The following is a 19,167-nucleotide window of genomic DNA, read 5'->3' as shown; positions in this document are numbered from 1 at the left end:
ATTTTTCCAAAATCCAATTTTTTTCAGGCTATAATAACGTGTGTATGTACATCTGGTGCTTAAAACACAAGTTCTCTGCTCCCCTCAAGTCCCATCACAGACAGCACTGCTCTGGGCAGCCCCATGAGACCCGGATCAAGTTTCTCCTTCCGTGTGTCCCAGGATGTGGCATGTCTACCACTTAGAGGTACAGGAGATGACTTTACAGTACATTATCTTTCTATAGATAGAAAAAGACACAACTAGTGTATCAAACCCCTGCATTTGGAGTACTATTGTTTAGGATGAGATTAAAGTGTTGATGTAGATTCAAAGATAAATATTAAGTAAAAAGTACACAGAGATGATAAAAACCATAAAGGTGGTACGAGAATGAAGTTGAGGACCCTGCTCTCTCTCATACTGACTAAAACATGGTGCTTCATCAGAGTTCATTAATGTGATGCCTGACCGTCTTCCATGCTTCTTCCAGCAATATTCTTTTTTACATTTTTCAATGTTTATTTATTTATTCTGAGAGAGAGAGAGAGAGCGCACAAGCAGGGGAAGGGCAGAGAGAGGGAGAGAGAGAATCCCAAGCAGGCTCCAGGCTCACCACGGAGCCCCATGTGGGGCTCAGTCTCATGAACTGTGAGATCATGACCTGAGCCAAAATCAAGAGCCGAACGCTTAACTGACTGAGTCACACAGGAGTACCTTAAATTATTTCTTAATGTTTAAGCAATTTTCTTTTTTATTTTTTTATAATTTTTTAAGTTTATTTATTTATTTTGAGGGTGGGGGGAGAAAGAGAATCCCAAGCAGGATCTGTGCTATCAGCACAGAGCCCGATGTGGGGCTTGAACTCACGAACTGTGAGATCATGACCTGAGTCAAAACTAAGAGTCAGATGCTTAATCGACTGAACCACCCAGGCGCCCCTATTTTTTTTAAGCAATATTCTAAATAAGCTGCTGTAGGCAAAGCACATTAACCTAGTGGCTGGCTTTCTGTGTTTGCCTGCTTCCTGCATAGCTGGTGCAACAAGGCAGAACCCACTGGCTTGAATGACTGTGCTGCACTTGGGTATCAGAGAAGGCTTTCAGGCATTTATCTGTTCAGTGGCCAGTGAGTTGATTTGGATTTGTTTTAGTTTTGAGAAAGAGGAAGAGGTTGGTAGTGATCTTCTCCCCAGGAGCCCTGGACAGCTGACTCAGTGTCACGGGCTTGTTGGCCTGGCAGCATTTCAATGGCAGGCTCAGACTCTCGCAGAGCAAATCCCATGACTTCATGGGACTGCCCGGGTCACTGTTGTGCCAGAATGTTCTTGTGGATGATACTGTTGAAGTGAGTAGGTCCTGAAAAATCTTTTTATCTTAAAGGAATTTTATGAGAAGAGGCCACTTGATATAGGGTTTTATTTATTTTTTATATTTCCATTTTTTAAAGGTTTTTATTTTTGAGAGAGAGAGAACAAGTGGGAGAGGGGCTGAGAGAGAGGGAGACAGAGGATCAGAAGCAGGCTCTGTGCTGACAGCAGAGACCCCGATGCACGGCTTAAACTCACAAAATGTGAGATCATGACCTGAGCTGAAGTCAGATGGTTAACTGACTGAGCCACCCCAGTGCCCCTAGGATTTGATTTCTTTTAACAATTGTCATTTAGTTTATTGCATTACAGCTTTTTTCTAGAAAGGATATGAAATGACTTATAAAAATACATACAATAAGATAAAACTTTAATAGATGAGGAAACTGGGGCAAAAGGAGAAGGAAGGCAGGAAAGATAAAATGGAGCCAAGAATGAAGACAGTCACAAATGTATGCATCAGGGGCTCCACGGTGGTGGCACAGCTGGCTCACCTTCCTCACAGCCAGACAGCAAAGGCAACAATGACGTATATGGTCCATAGTGACCCTAATGTTTTCTTTCTAAAAACAAACCACTGCTCAGGAGAAGGCTAAGCATCCCATGTGCTGAGATCAAAAAGAAGTTTCTAGTGTACATGTGATGCTGTCAACAGGGTCCTCAATGATTTCTCTGGGATGCACCATAGTGGCTTCACAGGGCTGTTTTGTACCACATCCTTCAGCAGAGTTGGGGGCTTCAGGCCAAAGCAAGCATTGGAAATCAATGTTACAGGGAACCAAGACTATGCCCTTTGAGGACACATCTCAGCTGGTTAGCCTAACCCCTCGGTGGGTTTCAGAGGGCCTGGTGGCACGGCCAGACGACACCTCCATAGCCATTATTTCTAAGCCAGCTCTGCAAACTCTTCAGCACCGAGGAGTTCAGGGAAACACTCCCTGACAGCCTAGGATGTGGATGTGGCCCTTCCAGGCTGCAATGCTATGTGCTCTAAGACGCCAACTGGAGGCAGGACCCAGACTAGCTCCATAATTTGTGGGCCAAGGGCAAAATGAAAATACAAGTTTCCATGTGCAAAACTTAAGAATTTCAAGATGGTGACAGCAGAGTGGTGAAGCAGCCACAGGGCCCTTGTAAGGATGGAGCCCCGTGGGACTGCACAAGTCACTCACACACCTATGGAGCAGCCCTGGGTGCATTGAATAGCCTCATGAAAAACTGGAGAAACTAGTGAGGACACAATATGTGTTTGTGTTGGCTAGATAATAACTATTTTAATTAATAATTATTGTTTTTTTTTTAATTAATTTATTTTTGAGAGAGAGAGAATGTGTGTGTGAACAGGGGAGGAGAAGAGAGAGAGAGGGAGAGAGAGAATCCCAGGCAGGCTCTGTACTGTCAGTGCAGAATGGTGAGATCATGACCTGAGCCAAAATCAAGAGTCAGACGTTTAACCGACTGAGCTACCTAGGTGCCCCTAATAATTATTGTTTTAATTAATGGTATTGCAAATGCAGATACACAATACACTGTGTTTATTTTATTAGTTTTTGTTGTTACTGTTTTCATTATTATTATTGTTGTTATTATTATTGTTATTTATGTATCTGAAGTTTAGCACGATGGACCAGGCTGGAGATTGTTTGGAGTCAGCAGCATGCAGTAGGCCTTTAAAGCCATGAGAGTAGATGGGCTCACCTAAGGACTGCATGCAGGTAGAGGATTGGAGCACCATGACAGCTAGGGGTCAAAGAGTTGGGAAGAAACCAGCAAAAGAGATTGAGAAGGAGGGAGAGGACAGGAGTGGGTGGGGTGCTGGACTCCAAGAAAAGACAGTGTAAAGAGGAGGAAGGGGATCAGCTGTGTTTGATGATGCTGTTGGGTAAAATAAGATGAAAACTCAGAATGGATCATCAGATTTGACAATATGGAGGTCACAGTGACCTTGGTAAGAGCTGTTCTAATGCAATGGTGGGATGGAAATCCTGACTGAAACGATTTCAAAAAAGAATGGGAGGAAAGGTTGTGGATGCAATGAATGTGGACATACTTTTTAGGAGTCGTGCTGCAAAGAGCAGACAACAGGGACAGCAGCTGACCAGCAAGCATGGGAACCTCAGTCCTATAACCACAAGGGACTGAATTCTGCTAACAACCACTTGAGCTTGGAAGAAGACCCTGGGGTCTAGAAGGGAGATGCAAACCAGCTAACACCTTAATTGAAGTCTGTGGGACTTTGAGCAGAGGGCCCAGGTAAGCCGTGCTCAGACTTCTGACCCATCAAAATCAGCAGACAATGAATTGGTGCTATTTTAAGCCACAAAGTTTGTAGTCATTTGTTATGCAGCAACAGCTAACTAATACAATGGACTAAGTATAAAATGATATTAAGGAATTATTAGAACTGTCACAATTTGGAATTACAAAAAATGTTCTTGCTTTTTTAGTGACGGGCACCGAAGTATTCAGGAAATGTCTGGGATCTATTTTAAAATTATAGCAAAAATAAACAGATGAAAAATATATGAAGAAAATATGGCAAAATGCTGTTAGCGTGAGACCCAGGTAATGGATATACGGGGAATCGTTGCGCTGTTCTGTTTTCATGTATGTCTGAAATTTGTCATAATAAAATGTGAACATATAGACATAGACATGGGTGCCTAGACAGAAAAGTTCAGGCTTAAGTCTCCTTTCTCCTCCCTCTTGTCCTCTTCCTCCTCCTCCTCCTTCTTCGTGTTTTCTAATTGTCACTTTCATTTGTCTCATTTACGAGGCTGCCCCCTACATTGGCCTGCTGTCTTTCTGAAGGATGTACCTGTTAAAGAATATTTTCATAATTCTCTCCTCTTAAAAGTTGGATTAAGCCTCTCAGCTGCAGCCTCGTGTGTCACGGAGCCCAGCGTGAGCTGACCCACAGGGACGGCCACCTCCCCGCAGCAGGTCTGCTGCAGGCCCTGGGGCTGAAGTGTCCTGGAACAATGGCCCTTATTCGCAGCAGGGCCCCCTTTCAGGAGCCTGGTGTGTTCTCCTGATGCCAGCCCCAGCTGTCTTTTTCACCATTCTGAGCTCTCCTCACCACCTCTGATGGGGGCCTTGATTCTTTCTCAGAAACCCGATTCCTTCGGCAGAAGCCACGTGTTCCCCTCAGGCCCCATCTGACAGCTGTGGCCCCTGGCCTGGCCCCACAGACACTCACTGTTCCCTTTCACAGACTTGGAGGTGTTCCTGCCAGAAAAGTCCACTTCCTTTACGCGTCTCTTTCTCATGGTGTCACTCTTTTTGGCCTTGAGTGTCATGCCAATTCCTTGCACACTTAATGAAAAGATGCAGGGGCAGAGAACTTGAATCAATGGGGTCTTTTTATTTTTGAACATCAGTAAACAGCACAAATCAGTTCAATGAGTTCAGACTTTCAATTATTTCCACACTTGCTGCAGTCTCTACCCAGCATTAAATCCCGCTGAAAATGCCTCTTGTTATCTCCAGCTAATGAAGAATGTCGCTCTTTTTTCTGGGTTTGAACACACTCCAAAACATTGGCCTGAAAGATCAATTTAACGCTGGAGAGCCCTGAACACAAGAATCTTTAACTTTGCCTTTTATGCAGTTCACTGGCATTATTCTAATCGTTTTCTTTCCTCTTCATTTTATTCTGCTCACTGACGGTATTTTTATGTTTGGTTGTGTAAAACACAATCATTTATTTTCAAGACTAATGAAGACATGCCAGATCTTTTCCATGGACTAAGTTACAAATGACATAATTTGCAATTAAAAGCTCCAGCTAACCTATTAATTTGCCATGTTTGTAACTCCGTCAAAATGGACTCTTCCCACCGTTGTCATTCTCAATATCCAGGCCCAGGAAGGACACTTCATGGTATATTTGTGGCACCAGCAAAGAACATGGCCCTCTGTCTCTCTCTCTCTCTTTTTTTAAATGTTTATTTATTTTAAAAGAAAGAAAGCACACAGTGGGGAGGGGCAGAGAGAGAGGGAGAGAGAGAATCCCAAGCAGGCTCTGTGCTATCAGTGCAGAGGCCAATGTGGGGCTCAAAACCATGACCCTGAGATCATGAGCCAAAATCAAGTCATTAAACCGACTGAGCCACCCAGGCACCTGGCCCACTATATTTTTTATTTAAAAGTAGTCAGTGGCATATTAAGTTATTGAAAAATAAAACCATAGAGCAAGAATTTTTGAAAAAAGATTTAAGACAAAAAAATCTATGTATTGTCCCTGGTACTACTGAATGCCCCCATATTTTAAAAAAGTTAAGGGGCGCCTGGGTGGCGCAGTCGGTTAAGCGTCCGACTTCAGCCAGGTCACGATCTCGCGGTCCGTGAGTTCGAGCCCCGCGTCAGGCTCTGGGCTGATGGCTCAGAGCCTGGAGCCTGTTTCCGATTCTGTGTCTCCCTCTCTCTCTGCCCCTCCCCCGTTCATGCTCTGTCTCTCTCTGTCCCAAAAATAAATAAAAAACGTTGGAAAAAAAAAAAATTTAAAAAAGTTAAGCCTTTTATAATTAGACCATTAATACCAACAGCATAGTTAAGTGGTGCAAGTGATATAGTGAAACCCTCAGCACAGGAAGAGGATTCAATGGCAGATTCTGGAACCAGACTGCAGGGGATCCAAATCCCAATTCCAGTATTTACTAGCTGTGTGAACTTGAGCAAATTACCTCACCTGTCTGTGCCCTGGTCTTCTCATCTAAAAAATCAGAACAATTAAAGTACCTATCCCAGGCAGGTTGCTATGAGATGTAAAACTCTTAAGTTATGGTCTAGCAAATGAAAAGCAATCAGCATTGCCATTGGTGTCAGGGTCATCTTGGGTGAACGATGTTAACTCTGATCTATCTGGCCTCACACCCCTGCCAGAATGGTCCTCCTGCGGCACTGCTCCAATCCTTCCTCACACACTTGCTCCCTAACACCCGCCCACATCTCACATCTCATCAAGTGGTCCGCCACTCCCCTTAAGAGGAAGCTGCCTTGAAAACACAAATGATCCAGTGAAGAAATGGGCAAAAGACATGAATAGACACTTCTCCAAGGAAGACAACCCATCATGTGCCAACCGACACATGAAAAAATGTTCCACATCACTCATCATCAGGTAAATACAAATCAAAACCACCATGAGATACCACCTCACACCTGTCAGAATGGCTAAACATGAACAACTCAGGCAACAACAGATGTTGGCGAGGATGCGGAGAAAGAGGATCTCTTTTGCATTGCTCGTGGGAATGCAAGCTGGTGCAGCCACTCTGGAAAACAGTATGGAGGTTCCTCAAAAAATTGAAAATAGAACTACCCTACGACCCAGCAATTGCACTACTAGGTATTGATCCAAGGGATACAGGGATGCTGTTTCAAAGGGGCACATGCACCCCAATGTTTATAGCAGCACTATCAACAATAGTCAAAGTATGGGAAGAGCCCAAATGTCCATCGATGGATGAATGGATAAAGAAGATGTGGTATATATATATACAATGGAGTACTAATCGGCAATCAAAAAGAATGAAATCTTGACATTTGCAACTACATGGACGGAACTACAGGCTATTATGCTAAGCAAAATTAGTCAGAGAAAGACAAATATCATATGGCTTCACTCATATGAGGAGTTTAAGACACAGAACAGATGAACATAAGCGAAGGGAAACAAAAATAATATAAAAACAGGGAGGGGGACAAAACATGAGACTTTTAAATATGGGGAACAGACAGAGGGTTACTGGAAGGGTGGTGGGAAGGGGGATAGGCTAAATGATAAGGGGCATTAAGGAATCTACCCCTGAAATCATTGTTGCACTATATGCTAACTAACTTGGATGTAAATTTTAAAAAAAGGGGGAGGGGGGAGGAGGAAGCTGCCTTGCTGTGGCATGATAAATTACCAAACTTTTACTTGGAAGGCAGTCATGATCAGGAAACCGCAGGTCACAACATGAACCAGGTCTGGTTTTTCAAGATGCTTATTACTTTTGTTAAAAATACTAACCTACATGAGGAGAGATCATTTTATTCCTCCTTTTGAAGCATATGCTTGTCATAAATCTCCATGTAAGTCTTTTCCCTTGCTTTATTTATTTATGTATTCCCTTATTCACTTTCCTCACTACCATATGCCTCCACACACATTCTGTGCTGAAGGTGTCTCTCAGTTTCCCAGTGTTTGGTAAAGGGAGTATGCTGGTGAATGCCCTGGTCTTTACGGGTCCTTACTTACATGCATGTTACATGTACCTTTTCCCTATGGTCTTAAGATCCCTGTTGCTATGAGGATTTCAAGGCTTCTGTTCTCCTGGCTGCCTGCATCCTAGATACACATCCTGTCATTTGACGTCCCCCTACCCCAGGTGACAGACACCTAGGTTGCCCCCAGCCATCCTCCACAACAAACCAGGGAAAAGAGGAGTTTCTCAGAAGATGGCCTTGGAAAATCTTGGTACTGCATGGATACAAATAAAACTGGAGCACCACCCAACACTGCATACAGAGTGAACTGCAACTTGATTAAAAATCAAAATCTCAAAGCTGGAACAATGGGATTAATAGAAGAAAGAGCGGGTGAATGCCTCAGTGGTGGGGGTTAGGGGGAGATTCTCAAACCTCAAAAACAGAAAAGCACTTGAATATCTCTTCCATTCACGATGACTTTCAGTCCTCTCCCATCTCTGAGCCCTTCGCAACTGCCCAGAGCTTTTCTTCTGTGTAAGGACAAAAGTGGAAGAACAACAAAATTTTAAAGCTTGTCTTTTCCCTACTTTCAGCTTTCCCTTCCTCTAAATCAAAAAGATTTCTTTTCTGTAGTCCTCCCCTTTTTCCTGCACCAGGGTTGGTGATCTACAGCCCACGGGTCAAATCCAGCCCATCTTCAAGTTAAGTACAACCCACTAAGAAAGGTTTTTACATCCTAGGGGCACCTGGGTGGCTCAGTCAGTTAAGCGTCTGACTTCAGCTCAAGTCATGATCTTTCAGTCTGTGAGTTCGAGCCCCATGTTGGGCTATGTGCTGACAGCTTGGAGCCTGGAGCCTGGTTTAGATTCTATATCTCCGTCTCACTCTCTGTCCCTCAAAAATGAATAAACGTTAAAAAAAATTAGAAAGGTTTTTACACCTTTAGATGGATGAAGAAAAAAAAGAACGTTTTGTGACCCTTGAACAATATGTGAAATACGAATGTCAGTGTCCTTAAACAAAGAACTTGACCTAGTATGTCCTTCTCTTATAGGAGAGGAAAATATTCCCCGAGACTCCCCAGCAGACCTCTCCTCATGGTGTGAGCCAAAAGTGGATCACACACTGGACCAGGGGCCAGACCTCCCTCCCCCGAGAACTAGAGATCTCCTCCCAAAACTCAAAGATCATCAGGGAATGAGGAATAAGAGAATGGCTTTGGGGTATGCAATAAAAAGTGTCCCCCGAGGCTGACAGACAGTGAGGCTGATGTTTTACCTTGGAAAGGCAACCCAGAAGTTTGAACAACGTGTTATGAACGAAACCAAGCAGAAGCTTAATTCCCATCTTTCCTAAGACTGTGACTCGTTTTACAAAAGCGTATCTTTACCAAATATTTTCAGATGGTTTTCAAACCATAGAAGCACCAGAGTTGGCTGAGTAGCTTTTTTAGCTTTTTCTAGACAGTTGGCCCTTTCTAATAAATTGTATTGTTCCCCAGTCCCCAGGACTCTCTGCGGCTGCGCACTCGTGGGTTAAATGGCTCTTGTCCTCAAAACCCTCCTATTCCTAATGTCTGGCTCATCGGGATCGCTGGAGTCCTCTTTTGCAATGGTTAAGCAAGCAATCAAACACACTATTATGTGTAAGTGTAAGTAATGGCTTACAACCAGAGTTCTCCGCTGCATGTAGAAATGAAAGAGTAGGACAAGAACACACAGGCTTGGAGGAGACAGGAGCCGGTGCCCAGCCTGTGATCTGGGGCCTCATGAGTCAGAGCTGTGGGCCCGTGAACATGCAGTGACAGATGGCTCCTTTGATCCTCCAGACCCCGTGCTACACGTTCTGTTTATGTGCCTCTGCTCACTCGATTCAGTACATGTGCAAATGAAGGCACCGTCAAACAAGGACTAACAAGGAAAGTAATATTTTCTTATACCTTTTAAAGTTAGAAAAGTTTAAAAAGTTAGAAATCCTGAAATGCCAACTCCAGAAGCAGAGAGGTGTGATAGGGTGGGTTTTACATACTTTTAAAAACATTTGGCTGCTCTGCTTGCTCCATGGCACCGTTTCTCAATGACCGTTTAGTCTGGTGACTCTGGTGGGATGTGTGCCCACATTCTCTCCCTGTCCCGTTCTGACAACCCCACCTGCCTTAGATCCAGGCATGAACATAAAGGAGTCGATGCACACAGTCCTCCCCACGGAAACTTGGAGGGAATAGGGGTGTGATGAGAAGTTGCTAACTCACACATAGCAAATAAAACACTTTGCTTCACAAAGGCAACTGCCTTGACCAGCCCTGTGCATAGCCCTGACTTTGTAGATGTTTCCTAACGTCAGAAGGTAGTGAGGAATTGGTCAAAGGAACAACAAAACATATTTAAATATTTAAACTTTAAAGCATCGATGACTGCCATGAACTATAGTCTCTCCAAACCTCTCCCAGAAATTCAGATATGGCTATGGAGGCCTCTCTGCTTCAGTCAGACTTCCATTGTTATCAGCACCTCAACCCACTGCACAAGCAGGCACTCAAAATCGTAATCGAATTTGCATTCCCTGGCGAATGGGTGAGAAGGAAGGGAGCCAAGAGAGCCGGCACAGCTTGAAGGCATATCCTCTTTCCAAGCTGGGATCCGCAGATCCTGGGAGAAGTGAGGATGAGGCCTGTGGTGCTGGACCTTAAATCTGATCCTGCTCAGAGGTCTTGGGCTCTGGAACGCCCAACTGAGTTGTGTTACTTTTGCATTTCCATATTTAGCGGTATTGAGCAAAACCCCCGTTTCATTTTTTTTTTAATGTTTATTTATTTATTTTGAGAGGTGGGAGGGTCAGAGGGAGAGGCAGAGAACCCCAAGCAGTCTCCACACTCAGCACAGAGCCCCTCATGGGGTTCCATCTCCATCACAAGATCATGACCTGAGCTGCAATCAAGAGTTGGTCACTCAACCAACTGAGCCACCCAGGCGCCCCACCCCTGTTTCATTTTATAAAGTATGAATGAATATGTACCATTCAGCTACAAAGCTACATAAGCTTTACAATTTACATGATTAATAAAAGAAAGGTAAGTAGATGTTTTTCAAACCCAAAGAACTAAGCAAATGCTGAAGGTAAAGAGGTCAAGCTGGATAACTTCTGGAATGTAGCCTCTTATAAATATTGATCTGTTAGAATAAAGGAAGAGAGTATTCTTGTGTGTGTGAGCTATGTCTCTTTATACCCAGGTGAATGTTTTCAGTGAAATCACATTCTAAATATGTTCAGAACTTTCTCATACATTCTAACATCAGAACAAGATTGCTGCAGTTTATGTGAATGAAACTTTAATTTGTTTTATAAATTTCATGTGACAATTGGAGTAGCCCTCTCTTAGTGACCTAAAGGCCTCCAAACCTCAATCAACAATGCTCCAGGGCCTACTCCATGCCTCACCCTGTGCTAAGAGATTGCATGAATTTCTGGTTAAATCATATCCTCTTAATTTAATGAGCTAAAAGTGATCAACAGATACTGGAAGATGAGATGCTCTGAAAAGGGAGGAATATTATTTATGTGGTATTCCTATTCAGGAATACCTCAGCACAAGGAAATACCAGACAACTCCAAAGTGAGGGGCACTCTATAAAAACTTGGCCAATAGTCTTCACAAATATTAATGATATGAAAGATAAAGTGGGCCAAGGGATTGTTCTAGATTAAATGAGACTAAAGAGACATAACAACCAAATATAGTGCACGATCTTGGATTGGATCCTGAATGGTGGAGCCAGAGGGGGAATTGCTCTAACGGAGGTTATTAGAGGGGCGCCTGGGTGGCTCGGTCAGTTAAGCATCCGACTTTGGCCCAGATCATGATCTCACTGTGCGTGGGTTTGAGCCCCACGGGTGTGAGCCCTGCATCAGGCTTTCTGCTGTCAGCACAGAGCTGGCTTTGGATCCTTTGTCCCCCTCTCTCCTGCCCTTTCCCCACTTGAGCACACTCACTCTCTTTCTTGCTCTCTCTCTCTCTCTCTCTCAAAAATAAATAAACATTTTTTAAAAAGGGATGTTATTGGGGCGCCTGGGTGGCTCAGTCGGTTGGGCGTCCGACTTCAGCTCAGGTCACGATCTCGCGGTCCCTGAGTTCGAGCCCCGCATCGGGCTCTGGGCTGATGGCTCGGAGCCTGGAGCCTGTTTCCGATTCTGTGTCTCCCTCTCTCTCTGCCCCTCCCCCGTTCATGCTCTGTCTCTCTCTGTCCCCAAAATAAATAAACGTTAAAAAAAAAATTAAAAAAAAAAGGGATGTTATTGGAGTATAGGAAAAATTTGAAAAAAACTGGGGATTAGATAGTATATATATATATTTTTTTTCAGCGTTTATTTATTTTTGGGACAGAGAGAGACAGAGCATGAACGGGGGAGGGGCAGAGAGAGAGGGAGACACAGAATCGGAAACAGGCTCCAGGCTCTGAGCCATCAGCCCAGAGCCCGACGCGGGGCTCGAACTCACGGACCGCGAGATCGTGACCTGGCTGAAGTCGGACGCTTAACCGACTGCGCCACCCAGGCGCCCCTAGATAGTATATATTATGTCGATGTTAGATTTCCTGATTTTGATAACTGCACCGTACTTATGTCAACAGATTGCCCTTGATTTTAGGAAATGCTAGCTAAAGAAAAGAAGAGTAAGGGAGCGTAATGTCTGCAATTTATATTTCATTAAAAAATAATAACAGGAATAAATGTGCATATGTATGTATGAGCACATGTATATGTAAGTCAGCGCACACATGTGGCTGAATGTTAAAACTGGTAAATCTGGGTATAGGGTATATGGGAGTTACTCTTCCTGTAACTTTTCTGTGCGTTTGCGATTATTTTGAATTGAAATTAAAGTTTAAAAAGTTATGGGTGGGCACCTGGGTGGCTCAGTCTGTTGAGCATTGGACTTCGGCTCAAGTTATGATCTCATGGCTTCTGAGTTCGGGCCCCGCTTCAGGCTCTGTGCTGACAGCTGCTTTGGATTCTGTCTCCATCTCTCTCTGTCCCTCCCCTGCTCATGCATTTTCTCTCTCTCTCTCTCTCTCTCAAATATAAGTAAACATTAAAAGAATTTTTTTTAAGTTATAGGGACATACGTTACACTTCTGAAATCACTTGCCTTGAGAGATACCACTCTTGGCTAACACTGAAATATTCTCTTGAGCAAGGCACTGATGATTAAGTTGAAATGAACAAGTTTTACAACCAAGTTTTGCAAGATTTATTACCACTTTGAAAAGAATGCTGGAGACGGACAGTCGGGGTGTTGGGGGTGGGGAATAGTCATTAAATCAATTTTGTGTAAGAAAAATCAATTATGCATAATGACAACTCTGCCTCTCTTCTTTATCTCCACTCCTGGGAAATCAGAGAAAAAAAGACCAGATGTTCATTAAAACATACTCCCTGTTACACTCACTTTCCATCAAAACCGGACTGGACCCTCTACCCTGGCTGCTTGTCACCCTCACAGCTGGCAGACAGCAGCCCTCCTCCAGCCTCTGCTCCCCTCTGGGCTGTGGCCCCCACTTGCTCTGCCTGGAGCAGCACAAGTCCCAGGCCATGCCTCACCCGCTGGAGAAGCTTCTCCTGTCCCTCCAGGGTGGCGCTGTCCCACACACCAGCCCCTGGCCCATGCACCAGTGAGCACCGGCTGGTCTAAGCGACATGTGCTGTAAGTGCAAACACTGAATTTCAAAGACCACATGAAAAAAAGAATGTAAAAGATCTTGTTAAAAATTTTATACATTGATTACAGGCTGAAATGATGTTTTAGATATATTGAGTTACATGATGCATAATAGTATTAAAATAATTTCAATTGTTTCTCATTACTTTTTTTAATGTGGCTACCAGGAAGTTTTATGTATGTAATATGTGGCTTACGTTATATTTGTATGGAACTGCGCTACCCAGATGAAACAGAACAGCCACTTTTTTCTGCCCCTACTATGCACCCTGACATATTCCCCCTCTCAGCACCTACACGTGCTCCCTCACTGGGCTGCTGCCTCCAACAGGACTGGAAGCCCCAGAAAGCCAGGTTCCTTATTCTTCTCTGTATCCCAGTTTCTGGTACCACACCTGGCACACCTGACAAAGGGTACTGAGGAGTTGATCATTAAAATTTTTTAAAGAATCATAATTTTTCTTTTTCTTTTTTCTTCTTTAAATTTACATCCAAGTTAGTTAGCATACAGTGCAACAATGATTTCAGGAGTAGATTCCAGTGATTCGTTCCCTACATATAAACACCCAGTGCTCACCCTTAATGCCCCTTGTCCATTTAGTCCATCTCCCCACCTAAAACCCCTCCAGCGACCCTCAGTTTGTTATCTTTATTTAAGAGTCTCTTACGTTTTGTCCCCCTCCCTGTTTTTATATTATTTTTGCTTCTCTTCCCTTGTGTTCAACTGTTCTGTGTCTTAAAGTCTTCATATGAGTGAAGTCATATGATATCTGTCTTTCTCTAACTAATGCCGCTTAGCATAATACCCTGTAGTTCCATCCATGTAGTTGCAAATGGCAAGATTTCATTCTTTTTGATTGCCGATTAATACTCCATTGTATATATATACCACATCTTCTTTATCCATTCATCCATCGATGGACATTTGGGCTCTTTCCATACTTTGGTTATTGCCGGTAGTGCTGCTATAAGCATGGGGGTGCATGTGCCCCTTCGAAACAGCACACCTGTATCCCTTGGATAAATAAATACCTAGTAGTGCAATTGCTGGGTCATAGGCTAGTTCTTTTTTTTTTTTTTTTAATTTTTTGAGGAACCTCCATACAGTTTTCTGGAGTGGCTTCACCAGTTTGCATTCCCACCAGCAGTACAAAAGGTCCTCTTTCTCCACATCCTTGCCAACACCTGTCGTTGCCTGAGTTGTTAATTTTTGACAAGGAATAGTAATTTTTTTAATCAAGGTGAAATTCACATAACATAAAATTAACCATTTTAAAGCGAACATGTAGAGGCATTTAGTACATTGGGGTTCGAGCCCCACGTTGGGCTCTCTGCTGACAGCTTGGATCCTAGAGACTGCTTTGGATTCTATGTCTCCCCCTCTCTCTGCCTCTCCCCCACCCTGCCTCTGTCTGTCTGTCTCTCTCAAAAATAAATAAACATTAAAGAAAAAATTTTTGGAGGGTTCCTAGGGTTAAGCGTCTGACTTCAGCTCAGGTCATGATCTCATGGTTTGCGAGTTAGAGCCCCACATCCGACTCTGTGCTGACAGTTCAGAGCCTGGAGCCTACTTCAGATTATGTGTTTTCCCTCTCTCTCTGCCCCTCCCCCACTCACACTCACACACACACACACACACACACACACACACACACACACTCTCTCTCTCTCTCTCTCTCTCTCTCTCTCTCTCTCTCAAAGCTAAATAAAATTTGAAAAAAATGAAAAATATTTTTTTAAATTTCGTTAAGAAAAAAACAAATTTAGGTATAAGAGTAATGATCCAATATGCTTTTCTATCTTCAGTTTCCTGGCCTTTCTTCTACAGTCAAATCCCTTTTTTATTTCTCTTCTAGCTTCTTCTTTCTTGGACTTACAATAGATTTCTAGTGAATGAGTGCAATGCACTTACTTGCTCCAGTATTCTGAAACATTTCTAGATAATCCCTAATTATCATAAAAGTGGAAGCCAAGTTTCCATTCAGATTTCTATTTTGGCCCCCTCCTTCCTTTCTCTTTCTATAGATCCATTCTATTCCTCCCTTCTCTGTCCCACTGCTCTGTGGGCACCAAAGGTAGAAAGGAAAGGAGCCGATTTTTCTTTGCTACTGCATTCACACAACAAACTTGTGTCTTAGTCTCCTGTTACACTAAGAATACAGAGAAACGAGGACTTCAGTAGTGTGATAATCCACACGTTTCTAAACCTACTGATGTTTTTCATTTCAAATGGGGCCAGTAATTCCATAAGAAGAGTCATGTCAAAAAATATTTGCCATCAGGACTCAAGAAGAAAATCCCTTTGGCCGAATCAAGTAGCCAATTCCTTCAGGTGCAAAATCAGGCTAAAAATACAACAGCTGTTGATGCTTTGTGATTGCTGAAGTGACCAGAAAAGAAGGCATTTACCTTGGTGGTTCATTTTCTCCTCTTTCTCTGAAAATCTAGGAAAAATATTTTGGTGGAAGAGTAATTTCAAAACTTACTAAACCTGGAAACAAGGGAGTTTAATTACTTATTCATGTGGAGAGAAGCCAGACAGGAGAGCCCAAAGAAGTAGACAGTAAACAGAAGTCTGTGAGTCATTTGTTAATGCTTAAATCTGAAAACCATGACTCTGATTATAACACGTTAAAAAGCCCACATTAGGACAAGGCAGTCACATGAGCCTTCTCTCTCTCTGAACTGATTCCTTTATCTTTAGTTTATTCTTGCCTTTCTGCTCTGCCAAATATCAAAGCCTTTGTTTCAACAAGTCTCGTAATCTTTGAGAAGTACTTCCCATGACTGCTCTCATCACAAACTCTTCTTCACAAAAAGAATTTTTGTTAAGTCACCTGTTAAATGACTGTGATAAACAGAATAATGGCCCCTAAAGATGTCTACATCCTAATCTCTGGAATTTGTGAATATGTTATATGGCAAGGGGGGATTAAGACTGCAGATGGAATTAAGGTTGCTAATCAACTGACTTTAAGACAAGGCAAGTAACTGGATTACCCAGGTGAGTTCAATGTAATCATAAGTTCCTTATAAGTGAGAGAGAAAGGAAGGAGATTCAGTGTCAGAATGATTCCATATGAGAAAGACTCAGAGGACTGGCCACCGCTGGCTCTAAAGATGGAAGGGAGTTTTGAACCAGGAAATGAGGGGAGACCTCTTGAAGCCGGAAAAGGCAAGAAAACAAATTCTTCACTAGAGCTTCCCTGCTGACACTTTGATTTGGGCCCAGTGAGACCTACTTCAGAAGTCTGACTTCCGGAAGGTAAGGTAACAGATTTGTGTTGTTTTGAGCTTCTAAGCTTTTGCAGTTTGTTACAGTGACAATTTATAAACAAAAGTTTATAAGAGTTGGGGAGAAAAAGACCTTAATTTTTATTATATTACTTAAAAACACCAGTTTGAACTGAGAAATTTTTAAAGTTTATTTTTTGGAAAGAGCAAAAGAGAGCACGAATGCGAGTGGGGCAGGGGCTGAGAGAGAAGGAGAGACAGAGAATCCCATGCAGCCTCCGCTGACAGCACAGATCCGTAGTGGGGCTCAATCTCAGGAAGATCATGCAAGATCATGACCTGAGCAAGATAATGAGCTGAGCCAGTATCAAGAGTCAGATGCTTAACCAGCATGCTGAGCTACCCAGGCACCCCTGAACTAAGAAATTTCTAAAATTAAAAGTGTTAACTCCCTGCCACCTGCCACTGCCCACATCTCCCTTTGGGTGGCCGCTATAGGGACTTGGGGGCTGCTTCTCAGGTTAGGACTGTGGACACCACACGAGGGGCATCAGGAACCAGGACCCTTAGAGGAAATTTAGTACATTCTCCAAAGCTGACTATTTTCTCAGCATCATTTCCAAACAGAATAATCATGTTGTTAATACCAAGTAACTGAAGGTTCCCTTTTTTCAAATAACTTAATTCTGAGTATGATTTTATAAAAACAAACAAACAAAACACTTGAGCGGCACCTGGGTGGCTCTGTTGATTGAATGTCCAACTTGGGCTCAGGTCATGATCTCACAGTTTGTGAGTTCAAGCCCCTCATGGGACTCACTGTTACCAGTGCAGAGCCTGCTTCGGATCTTTGTCTCCCACTCTCTCTGCTCCTCCCTCACTCTCTTTCTTCCTCTCTCTCTCTCTCTCACAAATAAATAAACACTAAAAAATTTTTTTAATAAAAAAAACACTTGAGAATATTTTTTTTATCCAAAATAACCCCGAATCTACATCCTAAGAAGTACACTACTTCATATGCCATCAGCTTGTGCTAATCAAGGCACAGGCGATCCATGCAATTAGTAGTGCTTTACAATGAACAACTAACTTCTGGTTTCTTCTTCACCTCCGGCCAGCTGCTCCCGGTTTTTCCTATTGCCGTAGTCCTTGCCGTCTGCCCTGGAAGGAGCAGGAAGGAGAGAAGACATAAAAGAAAACTACATCTGTCTCCTTTCTAATTAAGGTTTTATAACAGAAGACTTTGACACTTCCAATTTAGTTAGCAACAGAGGTAGCTAATGTGGCCAAACATAAAAGCTGGAATTGTCTGTAACAAAGGGCAAAAATATTTAAATATCAACAGTAAATTTTCCCTAAAATGAAAAGCCTTTATTATAAAAGTTACACGTTGGTTGGAAAAAAGCAAACAACTATATAGATGATTCACATTACATAAAATAAGTACTTCCGTTAATTTATTCATCCGTATTTGAAAATAGTTTTGTTTCAATCATGAATATGTTCCTTGGGATTTTTTTTTTTTTTTTTCTTTCATACTGTCTTCCAAATCTGTAAAAGGAGCTTTTTAAAGAGCTGCGTTGCAGCCTTAGGGTAGGGGGCTGGCCTGCCACACCTGCTTGATGGGCTTCAGTTTCTTTTCTTTTTTTTTTTTTTTAACGTTTTATTTATCTTTGAGAGAGACCGAGACAGAGTGCGAGCGGGGGAAGGGCAGAGAGAGGGAGTCAAAGAATCCGAAGCAGGCTCCAGGCTCCCAGCTGTCAGCACAGAGCCTGATGCGGGGCTAGAACTCACTAACCCTGAGATCATGACCTGAGCCGAAGTCGGACACTTAACCAACAGAGCCACCCAGGTGCTCCTGGGCTTCAGTTTCTATTCTTTGTTAGCACAGGTGAAACGTAAACTAATACCCCGAGTTTTACCCGCACCCCCACTGGGATTTTTATATGTACTGAAGATGGTCATGTGGACGTGACCTAGACAAACATCACATGCAGTCAAGTGTTCATGTTGCCACATTTTCTGCACACTCTATAACCAAACACGATTTGCTTATATAAAACTCGTGTTCCAGGCAAGAGTGTTTTTTCACTCAGTGCCTGTTCTCTGTAACATGAAATACACAGTATGTTTTATGCAGTTGGCCTTGTGTGGTATGACACAGGAACGCTTGGAGAGCAGTTACCAGAAATGATGCAGGTTGTTCCAAACACTGTATGGAATTGCACAGATCTCCTAAAATGGGCTCATAAGTACATTTCTCAGCAACTGGCAGCCTGTGCAGCTGTTTCCAGCACCTTCTGGTGCAACATATGCTATTATCCATATATGTCATCCCCAATTTCAAGTGATGGAAGAGATCACTCCCCCACTTGTGTCTCCTCTTGGGAAGGGAATGTACAAGCACTGGGAAGAGCTGGTCATCTGAAGCACAGCAAAAGAAGCGCAATTGTGACATGGCCACGTGAGCTGTGGGTGAATGACTCAGTAAAGGAACCATACCAAGTTGATAATGAGGTTGGAGATTGAAATTTTGTTTGATGAAGGATATTAAAGTAGGGTCCAGAGGAAAGGAAGTCCGTTTAACTAGAAATGTGGAATCCCAACATTGAAACGGTGCACATCTGAAAAGAGAGAATAGATGCTAAGAGTGAGTGAGTCAGAAGCACATGAG

This window comes from Puma concolor, chromosome A2, assembly GCF_028749965.1.
Source record: "Puma concolor isolate L17-30 chromosome A2, mPumCon1.1.hap2, whole genome shotgun sequence".
NCBI classification, from domain to species: domain Eukaryota; kingdom Metazoa; phylum Chordata; class Mammalia; order Carnivora; family Felidae; genus Puma; species Puma concolor.
The sequence above is the reverse complement of the archived record's forward strand: the minus strand, read 5'-3'. Positions refer to the sequence as shown.